Source organism: Strix uralensis, chromosome 3 (genome assembly GCF_047716275.1).
Source record: "Strix uralensis isolate ZFMK-TIS-50842 chromosome 3, bStrUra1, whole genome shotgun sequence".
Taxonomy (NCBI): domain Eukaryota; kingdom Metazoa; phylum Chordata; class Aves; order Strigiformes; family Strigidae; genus Strix; species Strix uralensis.
The window spans coordinates 17,670,722-17,683,417 of record NC_133974.1 but is presented as its reverse complement, the minus strand read 5'-3'; positions in this window follow the sequence as shown (position 1 = coordinate 17,683,417).

The window sequence follows — 12,696 nt, the reverse complement described above, 5'->3', positions numbered from 1 at the left end:
TACCCAGTGTGAAAGAGTGAAGTCTTGAGTGAAGGCTTCACGTTGGGAAGTGCAGCAAACTCTTACCAGATGAGCTTGTGCAGTAGGCTACATATTAAATGTTCTGGTTTAGTGCCCTGCCCGCCTCTTAGGTCAGAGTTTTCTGTAGAGTTTTTTCTTCTGAAACAACTGTAACCTTAATGGTTCTAAACAATGGGGTGAAGGAGGCTCCAAAGGAGTATACTGCTCTTATCCATAAAACTCTTGAGAGCCCTGGGTCTCTTGAGAGAAAACTGCGTTATTCCTTGCACTCTATAAGTTTTATTTTTTATAATTGCTGTATATTAATATCTGTAAACCATGGTGCAGTCAGTAATTTACCCTCAACACAAAAATTTCGCCATTTTTAAGTATGTGAGAGATTAAATGCCTTGTCCAATATCATGCTAACAGTCTGAACTGTGCCTGGAGTACTGGCAAGGCATAGTGATTTACATAGGCATTTAAGTTCACGGTTAATGCTAATTGGTAGTAGCAGGAAAATGGAGGTAGGTGTAATTATCTGAAAACATCCGTTGTTTCTCTTACTGAATTGCAGACCACACTCTGTACTTACGTTTTAGCTTGTGGTAAGGTTTTTTGTCTGCATTTAAAGAGGCCGGTTAATAGGTACAAATAAGTGGTTTTAATTAGATTTCTTCACTGCATGACAGGCAATTACAATTGTGGTAGCATCTGCAGCTTCAGAAGTAATATCGTGATGTTTTTGTAGTAAAGCAAAAAGAGCTGCTTTCAGAAAGGTGGAGAAAAGAAACCTTTTCCCAGTGAATTCTGAATCAGTCCCTTAAACCTAAACCTGCAACTTATATATATGTGTGAATAACTTCATAGGAGTGCAGTGCCACTAGGCTCAGTACAGCCTGCATTACACTATCCATATGCATATATGGATATAAAGACTAAGCTCACCTTACCTGATTTAGTAAGGACACATATACCTATGCACAAATATTTGGAAATCTTAACCTAAGCATTCTCAAATGAAGCCACAAAAGAGCTGCTTGAGAAAAGGCTGATAGCTAATTCTGAATCATAGTCTAGTCACAAGAAATTATTCTGGTGCATCTATATAAATCCATGGAGGTGGTGGTACTGAGACTTTCATGAAATATTCGCAGCACACAATTGACCTACTGAATGAACTCCTTACTTTCAATTAACAAAATGCCTGAGAACAAGCTCGTGGTATCACAGCATAAATGTCAGTTGGTTTTAAAACACAGACCTTAATTTTCTGGTAATTATTCTTTTTTTCAGTGTACTTGCAATGCTCAGAAAGTACAAAAATACGCTTTCTTGTGTGACTCTAGGAGTTCGTACTTAAAAGATACATTTATCTATACTGTAAATCACAGTATCATAAATAGTTTGCATCTATGGCATTAAGTTACATAATTACATCTTTCACAAGATTCCACTGGAGAAGTGTGGTGTTTTGGGAAGATGTTCTTGTGCTCTTATTTAGGAAGGTGTGTGCTGGGGAAGTCAATGTCAAAGAACTACATCTTGAAAATAGTCACAATATAATAGTCCCTTTGTAGTGATTGGTTATGTGAAAGGACAAAAGGGATCCTGCCCCACAGAGCATAAAATCTATGTTCACAATTAAAAGTGAAGCATACAAATGTTGGTTGGGAAGGAAGTAACAGAAGAATAAACAATTTCTGCCAGAGAAAAAGTAGCTTGTCATTGGTGCCTGCTGTAAAATGTATGGTAAAGGCTTTCACAGGCACTGCAGTAAAACTAGGCCTTCTGCTTTTCCTTTTTTTTTTCTTTTTGAAAGAAGATTTCATTACACACGTTTTCAGAGAACTTCCTGCCTGTGCGAGAATACTATGTTGTGTGTGGGAAGATGAAGCACTGGCTTCAGGTAGCATTCCACATCACATTGACACAGTAACAGTACAATTAGTCCTGAAAGTTAAACAACGCTGTGAAATAGAAGGCTGGTGAGTGATACAAAGAAGCTGATATAGCCGGAGTAGTGAATCTATAAAGTTTCATGTAAGTGGGACAGTTTTCAGTAAACATTACTTACTTTCCTACTGTTTTAAATATTTGCATGTAAGTGAACAAGAAGTGAGTCTTCCACAGGGAAATTCTTTCCACCAAAGGCTGTCAGTCAAAATGCTGGAGGATGTGTTGATTTAAATAATCCCTGGAGAGTGGCTTGGCATACCACGAACTTCTTCTGATGTTCTGCGATTAAGTTTTTATGGTCCCATAAGTGCTCATATAAAAACAATCACAAAAGCATCTCTCACCCCTACAGAGATTACTTAATCTGTCAGAATGATGTAACAAACACTAGAAGTTTCCTGTAAGCTCTGTTTATTTGAATGACAATTTAAGATATTCAGGTGTTTACAATACCAGTCTTCCCATATGACATTATACAATAAAGAAGAAAAAAAGAAGATCTGTGGCAGAGGACAGGGAGGGACAATGGGTCAAAGTTACAAGATGCACCATTGTGTACAGTTCTTGTTCCTGTATTTGTTTGGTAAGGTCATTCTGGGAACACATTCACAGTCAGAAAATAGGAACAATTATTGAAACTCCTTTTAGCAAAATAGATGAAAAGGAAAATGGGTTTTAGTATTAGCTACAGAGAAGCAATCACTTTTCCACAGTAAAGTCTTATTTTAGCCTTACCTATCTGGCTTTCCTTAGCCTAAAATATTTGAGACTTCATTCCAAAAGAGAATATTTCTGCAAAAGCTGCTGCCAGTCAAACTGAATTACTGTTCATAAAAAATCTACTATTGAAATTTTGGCATTTGTTTGTATCTTTGTCTCATTCTTCCTCCAAAGCAGTCTTTTGCCATCCCTTCAAATATTCTTTACAGCACAATAAGCCTCACATGCATCAGATGTTTTCTGAAAATAACCCTTAATTAGCCAGTTCTGTTATAATAGTCGTTTAGTGCCCAGTGTGATTCCTGTTAATATTAGTAGGAATTCTTCATGATGATACTGTTGATTGCCAGCTCAAGTAACATTTGTTTGGCACTCTACTAATTGGAAAATTATAAATACCTTTCTCCAGTTTAGCTACAAAATAGCTAAAATCTCACTTTGGCTCTTTTAGGAGAACAGTTTGGCTTTAGATTTTTGACTTGTTCTTTTGTTTCGGTCTTAGAGCTTCTCCGAGAGAGAGCAAGCTTCTCTGGTTTTAAGGGAGAAATTGGTTTCTATCTTAAAACTGATTTGGCCCAACTTCCTTTAAGTGCTTAAGTTTCATAAATTCTGTGATGACGAAGTCCATCGGTGTCTCAAAAACATAGTCATGTTCAGCTCAGACCATTTTGTTTTTCAATTACAACACAAAGTCTGTTAACAAAATCAGGCAGAGCTTCTAAAGAAGGATGAGTGAAAGCTCACTTTACTGTTCAGCTGTAAATATCAACTCTCAGGTACAGATCTTAGAAATGATAATTTCCTTGCTAAAGAAACTTCCTGCTTTCATGACAAGGACAAACCAACTGACTTCAACAAGAAGTTACTCTGATAAATGAGTTGCCTTTTCAAAGCAAATTCTACTCTAACATGGGGAAACAGTACAAACTGACAGTGTACAGCATTTCAAAGTGTAATAACCAGTGCCACATGCGTTTGGGGTACTGTTGTCACTCTGATGATTGAAAAGTTTGGTGAATAAAAGCCATTTTTTTTTTCCAGAACTGAAATAAAAGCAGTGAACTTCAATGCTAAGTTATGAGTTTAAGAACAGTTGTTTTGAGGTTAATTAGGTATTTACCAGACTATGGGAAATACGGAGAATGGGAGAGGATGGTGATAACCTTGCAAGGAACCTAGTACAGTAGTAAAGAACTGACGAGTCTACCTTTTTTTATTGATTTATAAAAAAAGTTCATTCATATTAAATGCATATGAATAAATGTACAGTGAATACATCTTTTAGTTTAATTTCCTGTCATAATGTAACAGCAGGGTATGGAAATAACTGCTTTTAACAAGTTTCTCAGGTTTCTGGGCTGTCTTTGTACTGTGTCTCCCTGGCTGAAAGGGGAGACCTGACTTTTCTCCATATCTGATGTTTCAGGTTCTCAAACTGATCCTTGCCACTTAGAGAGCTCAGTTTCCAAGGTTCCTCCCACTTGCCCTAGGTGAGTGCAACAAGATAAGACTAAGACTCTTCTTTATTTGGATTGTTTCTGAAATAATAATATGCCTTATTCATCCCAGAGTTGCTTAAGAGTTGCTTTTAATGCCAAGATAAGCTTCCAGAGTAAAGTGAGTTTATTCTAAGAGCAAAAGTTGAAATGTAGGAGGGGGTGCAAAGTAAATAACAAAAATTAAATTTAAAATTAAGCTCACTAAGTAAGTTTTCCTCTCAGTTGCTTCAGGTTCACAGTTAATTTAAGGGAGAGAAAAGGAGGACTATGGAATTTTCTTTTTCTGTCCCCCAAGACTGCCTCACCCTAAATAGCTTTCTCAGCCCATACGGTCATTGCTACTTGGTTAGGGATGGTTCTTCCTGTTCTTATGAATTATCATGTTCAATCCTGATTGTATTTCTATTCAGTAAGAAGTAGGAATTTTTCCTTGAGGGGTGTCTGGGGTTAGTCCTTGTGCGTTCATTTGAGCTTGAATTACCCTCCTATTTTTGGAACATTTTGCAAGTTTTTGTCATAAGACATTTTCAGTATCCATGCATCTTATTAGCTTTATTGTCTGCCATTCATTTTAAATTCTGTATGAAAATTGCACATACCAACCCTAGAAAGGATAGGGTTGGTCATATGATGCTTTATTCCCACCCCTCTCATCATTCCCACTATCTCCTAATCCACACACAGTTTTGAGGCTCCTGCTCTTAAAATTCCTCCCTTGCTACTTCCGACTCCAACAGTGTCAGTCCACACAGCTTGAGGTACCTCCTCTTTGCCCGCCAGTAAGTCATGCTGGACTGTTTAGTGGCCAGAACTGGTGGTGTGTGTCGGAATCTGGGCGAGTGTCAGGTAATGAATGGGATGTTGGACCTGTCAGCCACAGCCTGGAACAGCCCAGTGCAATTGAACTTGTCATTGGTTCAGAGCCTGCATGTTTCTGCAGTTGTTCCAAGACCACCTGCTTCCCCAATGCCTTTCTCTTGCTTTGTACAAGCAAGAAACTGTTGCCGTTTGTTCTAGTGGGTAAGCCTCTGCTTTTCAGAGCAGCAGGATAGGGGAAGTTTTGCTCAACTCGGGGATCTAGAGACTCAAGAGGAAATGCACCTAGAGCCTCACACCAGTGAGCCACTGAGCATAAAAATACTTCATTGATATTTAATTTTGTTAGTTGCATCTTAGCTTGATGTCCCATCTGCTGAGTGTCCCTCTGCAAGCATGTGAGCATTGTCCAGGCACAAATTTGTGAGAAAATAGTCATCATAATGTAGTCCTCCCCACAACACTCCCAAAACTTTAGTGAGTAGCATTCTGTGAACAGTCACCAAAGATGCACATTAGTATTCATGTTTGTGAGAGTTACTTCAAGTCATATACAAGCTCAGATATATGTTCCATTTATATAAGCAGCATTATTTGCACAAGTAAAGCCATGAGCTTCTTCGACCGTTCAGTCAAGCAGTAGTCTCTTACTAATTGCACTATGTGAACCTGAAATGCTCTAGGATATAAATTTCTTTTTCAGAAAACCTATCTAGGAAACTGAAGAAGCATTTTAGTAAATTGAGTGTACTAATCGATATGTATAAATTCAAATTTTTTCCTTGTCAGTTCAGTTAAATGATGATCCCATTAAATGTATTTATCCTGCCGTAGTTTACACAGTGCTTCAGTCTTTTGACCCCCTAAACTGTATGTAAGAGCAGAGTTTGGCTATTATGTCCTCCATGATTTTTGAAATCAGTATTTATGATGACAGTAACTTTAACATGTTTCTAAACTGTACTTAAATTGGGGGAGATATTTAGGGCCGTGAAAGATTAAACAGCCTGTATGAATAGGCAATATTCCATCTCTTGCTTTAAGTCGGTAGCACCTTCATCACTTCTATGAAGATTAGGATATATGTCTGCATATAACAAAAGCTGTTCATAACATCAACTTGCTGTACTCCGTCATGGAGATCAGAACAGTCCATTCCATAATGTTTTGTCCACATATCTTTGTTGTAGAGAGCAAATCTGTCTGACTTTGCTGCTTGTTTTGTTTCATCCTTCTCCTAGGTTTGACATTTTTATTGACAAATTATGATTACATTTACTTTTAATAAGGAACTGTGAGTACTAAAGATTTCATAGGAGCACTGGCTATATCTCCTTTTGTTTAAATGTGAAGTACAATTATTACAAAATTGAGAGAACAATGAAGAGCTTAACTGTTCCTGGTCTTCTTCTAAAAGTACCACATGAATGTGAAATTCCATGAAAGAATGTAGAACAGACAACAGATTTAAAAGTATGTAGTTATTCTGTGGAAATCACTACCAGAAAATAAAAGCCATTTCAAAGGTATTTTTAAAAATTCCATCAATGGTAGTTTAAAATCACAAGGGACATAAATCTTTAAGCTGTGGACTTTTAGTTAAGCAGCTAAGCAATTGTTACCTGTTCTGTGGAAGAAACTTATGTGTAGGTTATTATGTAATTGACTTCTCAGAGTTTTTGTACCTTTTTGAATGATACTAGAGAGAGAGAGAGAGAGGATGCGAGACCACTGATCTGATTCCCTAGCGCTGTAAAGTTGTTCCATCTCTTCCTAACTATACCCATTTCTATTAGAGAGTTATTGTGTCACAGTGAAGAAATACTGACTTCAGGATCCTGCAGTATATAACATTGCAGGGGATCCTTGAAGCTGAATAGAGCCCTGTTCCTGCAATGTTCCAGTCGCGCTAATATCATGAACCGTGTGACTGATGTCCTCGGGGCTGCACTCCCTGCTGTTTTAAACAGGAAGCTCTTCCAGTATGGCTTCAGTTCAGCGAACAAGGCCACTTCCTTAACAATACAATAACAGGAATTTGATCAGAAACTTCAAAATTCAGTTCTCGAAGACATGAAGGTGATTGCTTTCATTCTTGCGTTATCTCCAGTATTTAGGTATGAAAGTTATGGGGTTTGTTTGAAAAAAAAAATGTTTTCCTCATATTCTTTTCACAAGGAGGATTCTGGCTTTTTTATGATTGTTAAAATATTGTTCCAGCTTTGTAAGAGATTTGTCATTCTTCTTTCTTTCCTTAGACTAGATTTATGTTGCCAATATCACAATGATTCTGCAGGAAAATCCCCTCAGCTACTTCTGACTGTTTTTCATCTCTTAATGTCCATATGTGGTTTACCACTGAGAATAGTAGTTTTAGACAGATATTTTTCACAGAATTTCACAGAATTTCACAGAATCATCTAGGTTGGAAAGGACCTTGAAGATCATCTAGTCCAACCGTTAAACTATCAGGTGCAGGTTGTTCAAGTGGCAACCCTCAGTCACTGCCTGTATTCATTTGCTACTTCTAATATAGATAAAATAAATATTACAGCTAAATAAAACTGAATTATTTATACTGCAGAACTAAACTACTTGCCTTGGTTTCTACTGGTAAGATTTGCTTTCAAGGATCCCCAGCTGTGGAGATCAGTGGAAAAGCCAGGAGCTCTGAAGACTTAAACCCAATAGAGGAGGATTGACTTAGGAAACATTTAAACAAATAGAGCATACACAAGTCCATAGGATTTGGTGGGATTCATCCATGCCTGCAGGGCTGCTCTCAATTCTGTCTGGAAGGTCATGGAAATTGGATGAGGTTCCTGGGGACTGTAAGAAAGCAAATATCCTGCCTGTCTTCCAGAGGGGCAAGAAAAAGAATTCAGGGAACTACAAGCCTGTCAGCCTCACCTCAATCTCTGGGAGGGTAATATCACCAATCTTCATGGAAGCTATTTTTAAATACATCATGGACAAGATGATTAGAAGTTGTCAGCATGGAAGTAAGTGGGGGAAATCATACCTGACCAATCTGGTGGCTTTCTGTGATGAAGCAACTGAGGGAAAATGGATGAGGGGAGAGTGGTGCATGTTGTTTATTTTGACTTTAGCAAGGCTTTGACATTGTCTCCCATAACATCCACATAGACAAACTGATGAAGTACAGACTGGATAATGAAAGTGAGGTGGACTGAAAACTGGCTGAACTGTTGGGCTCAAAGAGTGGGGCTGGGCACAAAGTCCAGCTGGAGGCTGGTCACCACAGGGGTTGATACTGGGGCCAGTACTGTTTAACCTCTTCATTAAGAACCTGGATGATGAGGAGAGAGTGAACCATCAGTGAGTTTACAGACAATACAAAGTTGGGAGGAGAGGTGGACAGACTGGATGGATGTGCTGCCGTTCAGAGGGACCCCAACAGGCTGGAGAAATGGGCCAACTCCTGTTTATGAACATCATAAAGTTCATCGAAGGGAAATGCCAAGTCCTGCAGTGGGTGAGGATTAACCCTGTGCACTAGTACACGTTGAAGCCTGGAAAGCAGATTTGCAGAAAAGGACCCAGGGCTTCTGGCAGACAAAAAGTTGACCATGAGCCAGCAATGTGTGCTTTCAGAAAAGAAAGCCAGTAACATCCTGGGCATTGCCAACAGGTCAAGGGAAGTGATTCTTGCTCTCTAGTGAGGCACTGGTGAGACCGCACCTCGAGTGCTGTGTACAGTTCTGGGCTCCCCAGTGCAAGAGATATGTGCGTGTAGTGGAGAAAGTTCAGTGAAGGGTCACAAAGATAATTAAGAGAATGGAGCATGTGTCATACAAGGAGAGGCTGAGAGAGCTGGAATTGTTTAGCCTGGAGGAAAGAAGGCTTGGGATATCTTATCAACGTGTGTAAATACTGAAAGGGAGGTAGTAAAAGATGACAGAACCATCGTCTTTTCAGTGCTGCCCAGAAAGTGGCAGTGGGCACAAATTGAAAGGAAATTCCACTTAAATACACGAAATAACTTCTTTCCAGTGAGGGTGGTCAAAAACAGAAACAGGTTTCCCAGAGGGGTTGTGGAGTCTTCAGCCTTGGAAATCCTTGAAACTCAACTGGATAAGGTCCTGAGCAACCTGCTGGATTTGACCTATCTTTGAGCAGGGTGGGGCCTGAACTAGACGATCTGATGAGGTCCCTTCATGCCTCAACTATTACTATTCTGTGATTCTATCGAATTAGGGTAGCCAGAAAGCTTTGAGATAAATTCCATCATTTACAAATGGAGCGTAAGACCATAAGGAGCCAGGCAAAGTTTTGAGGTACATTGTTGTCCAGGAGTTGAAGGCTCCAGGGAGACCTTATAGCAGCCTTCCAATACCTAAAGGGGGCCTACAAGAAAACTGGAGAGGGACATTTTACAAGGGCATGTAGTGATAGGAAAAGGGGTAATGGGTTTAAAATGAAAGAGGGTAGATTTAGATTAGATGTAAGGAAGAAATTCTTCACTATAGAACAGGTTGCCCAGAGAAGTTATGAATGCCCCCTCCTTGGAAGTGTTCAAGGCCAGATTGGACAGGGCTTTGAGCAACCTGATCTAGTGGAAGGTGTCCCTGCCTATGGGGCACCCATAAGGTGCCTTCCAACCCAAACCATTCTGTGATTCTAAGAATATAGGATTTGTGCATATCAGGAGTGAAATACATATAAATGGACAAATGCTTGTGGAAAAGATTTCAACAGTTCCTTTTCTCACTCTATGCTAAGTTGCTAATAGGCATCCTCCAGGCTGGAATTTCCAATTGTAGAGAGACCGTTGAATGAAAAAGTAATTTTAAGTCCTTTTCAATTTCTGTTGAAATCTGTTAATTCAAGGAATTTGCTGGAAAACGCTATGATTCAACCATGCACAGACTTGTATTTTTAATGTGTGTTTGAAGAACTCTAACTGCCAAGTCCAAGAAATTGCAAGTTGTGGCTTTTATGTATATGTGCAGTAATGCCACTAAATAAAGGGGAAATAGCGTAAACCTGCTTCTCTCCACCTTTTTACTGAATCTTTGTTTAGTAGCTCACGCACACTTTCTGGCTTTTGAAATTGTCTGGGCTGATGTCATGTTTTGGATAGTGCTAGGCATGGTACTTGGTATATATCACTTCTTCTCCCGCAGTTTATTACTAGATGTGGTTATACCTACTCTGGATTAAGTTCTCTCCCTATTTTTGGGGGTTTTTTTTGGTGTCCTTTATTTCCCCTCCCATCTTCTTGTAGCATGGCATAGCACATACCTGGAGACACACCACGCTTAAGCTTCAGGTTCTCCCTTGGATGAGAGATTCTACAGCTGTTCTTCAGCAATTCAGACATTTCTCTTGGATCTGCATTGTCAGGTGTGCGGGCCTTAGCAGAGATTCAACAACTTCCCTTTTCCTTCAGGTTAGGCTCCAATAGTTTTTGGCCAATGTGCAATTAGTCTGTCCAGAACAACTGCAAAGGCTTTCCCTTTTCTCTTCAGTAACAGACAGATGCTTGAGTGTTTGGGAAGGAAGATAAAGGCTGGACCGGTATTTCTTGGCCATCTGCTTCCCTGATGACCTCTTTCTTTAAACTGTGTTATGGAAGAGGACTATCAGGGTCTCCAGCATGATGGTTCTACATAAACATGAAGGCATGGTTTCATCTCAAAAATTTTACAGTAAAAAGAGAGAAATGCCATGAAAATCAGGTAAATCATTGAGGCTTGACACAGGTATGTAAGTTTAACAGGGATAAAGCTGCATTATGTAAGAGAGAAAATATTCATCAATTCAATCTTTGCAATACATAATTATTTCTCTCATGTATACGATTCCCCCCACAGATCCTAAAAAACCTGCCAAAATTTCAGATATTAAATTTTGCAGCACTATAGAATAGAAGCATATGTATGTGTTTTATGCCTGACATGAAAAAGCCTGTTGACAGATGTGCTTGTGTTGGAAGGGGTTGCAAGGTCTGTGCTGCATAATTGCTTCATTCTCCCACTTGCTCATGTGTATACTTAGGTTTGCCCTGCAAGTTGGGAAGTGCAAAAGTGCAAAGCTTTTTTTTTTTTTTAATCCCACACTGCTTTCTGAAATTTATGCAAGGTCATAATACCCATGTGCATGCTGTGCTGCTTGGAACTTTTGGCTGTATTACCCTGGGAGGAGCATTGCTTGTTTCCTACAAGACCCAATAAAACAGTCTTATTCCTTTGGGAAAGTGATTTGTGTTTCTTTATTAGCCCCAAGCTAGAGGCTATTTTAATCCTCCAAAGTCTTCACTTTACTGATCTAGACTCATACTTTCATGCTTACTGCTGTGGAGGGAAAAAAAAAAAAAAAAAAAAAAGCATGGATCTTCTTTATGCCTGCAAGTCATGTTTTCTTTTGGGGGAAAAACACACAGACATATTGTACAAAAGCAGGAGGAGGAGGTAAAGCAGGAAGGAAGGAAGCAGTACAGATGTGCAAGATCTAATACATGACTACATAGTGGGCTTTTCAGAGCAGGATAACTATCGTTGCCTACATTGTTCATGCCTCTCCCAGACAGAACAATATTAATGATCCCAGAACCTGTGCCTGAGGAACCTGCCTCAAATCTCTAGTGTCTCAGTCAAGAAATGGTAGAGAATGGCTACCCTGGACTGGTGTTGGCAAGTCAACTATTAGATAGTCGATAGATAAACCATGTTATCAGGAACATGCCTGAAATATTAGCTAGTTTTTAGAATGTTCTAGTTAGAGGATACAAACGTCCATTTGATTGTGCCATTTGAAAGAGCCAAGTTACCCTCAAAATGTAGTATTCTTTTGTCCTGCAGGATTAGGAGTCTGTTGGGGAACAAGCATAAACACCCATTTGGATGAAGGCTCCACATCAACAAGTTCTGAAACAAGTGAGCACTCACATCCTTGGACAGCTGAAACCTACTGCCACAGGTAGAGCTCTCTGTCACAGTTTAGGGGGAAGTGAGCCTGTCATCTTCTGACATAGCCTGAAAGCAACCTCACACAATATGGGACATGCAGAACATTTTGTTCTTAGTTGCTCAAAGGTAGCAGAGTTCCACAGTCATATGTTGACCTAGTCCAAGAGAGGCTAGTGGAATTAATGTTGAACATGTTTACTTCCCTGCTCTTTACAGGTACTTTAATAAGTAATTGCCTGCAACCACGTACAGCGTTAAGTTGCAAAATACCTTGCAACACGTTGTCCTCATTTCTTGCAGGCCATGTGGTCTGTATTTGCTTAAGTTTCTAGTGTCTGTGGCAATTCTTCTGCCTGAGGTGTTTTGTCACAGATTAATTTTTGGATTTCATTAGGCAAGCATTTAATTACTGTGGGGAACAATATGACATATTTAAACAGAGAACCATACTAAATTACTAAATCCACAAAGCATACAAGAAAATATTTAAGGAGCCCCGTCAGATTGCTAAAGAAAAGAAAATGTACTTTTTAACTGTGGGAATTTATGGAAACAAGCCAAAATTCAGCTTCTCAAATGCTAGGTCTGGGGCATGAGTTGTGATTTCTTCTGCATTTGAGGGTTTTCTTTTTTATTTGGCATGTACTAAAGAGACCACCTGACCACTATGTGAGGTCACACAAGCATCTCATAAAATGCTTATCTTTGCCTTTTTCATTCTCTGAGAAGCAACAGAACAAAGTTTCAGAGGAGTTTGGGATGCCTGTCTC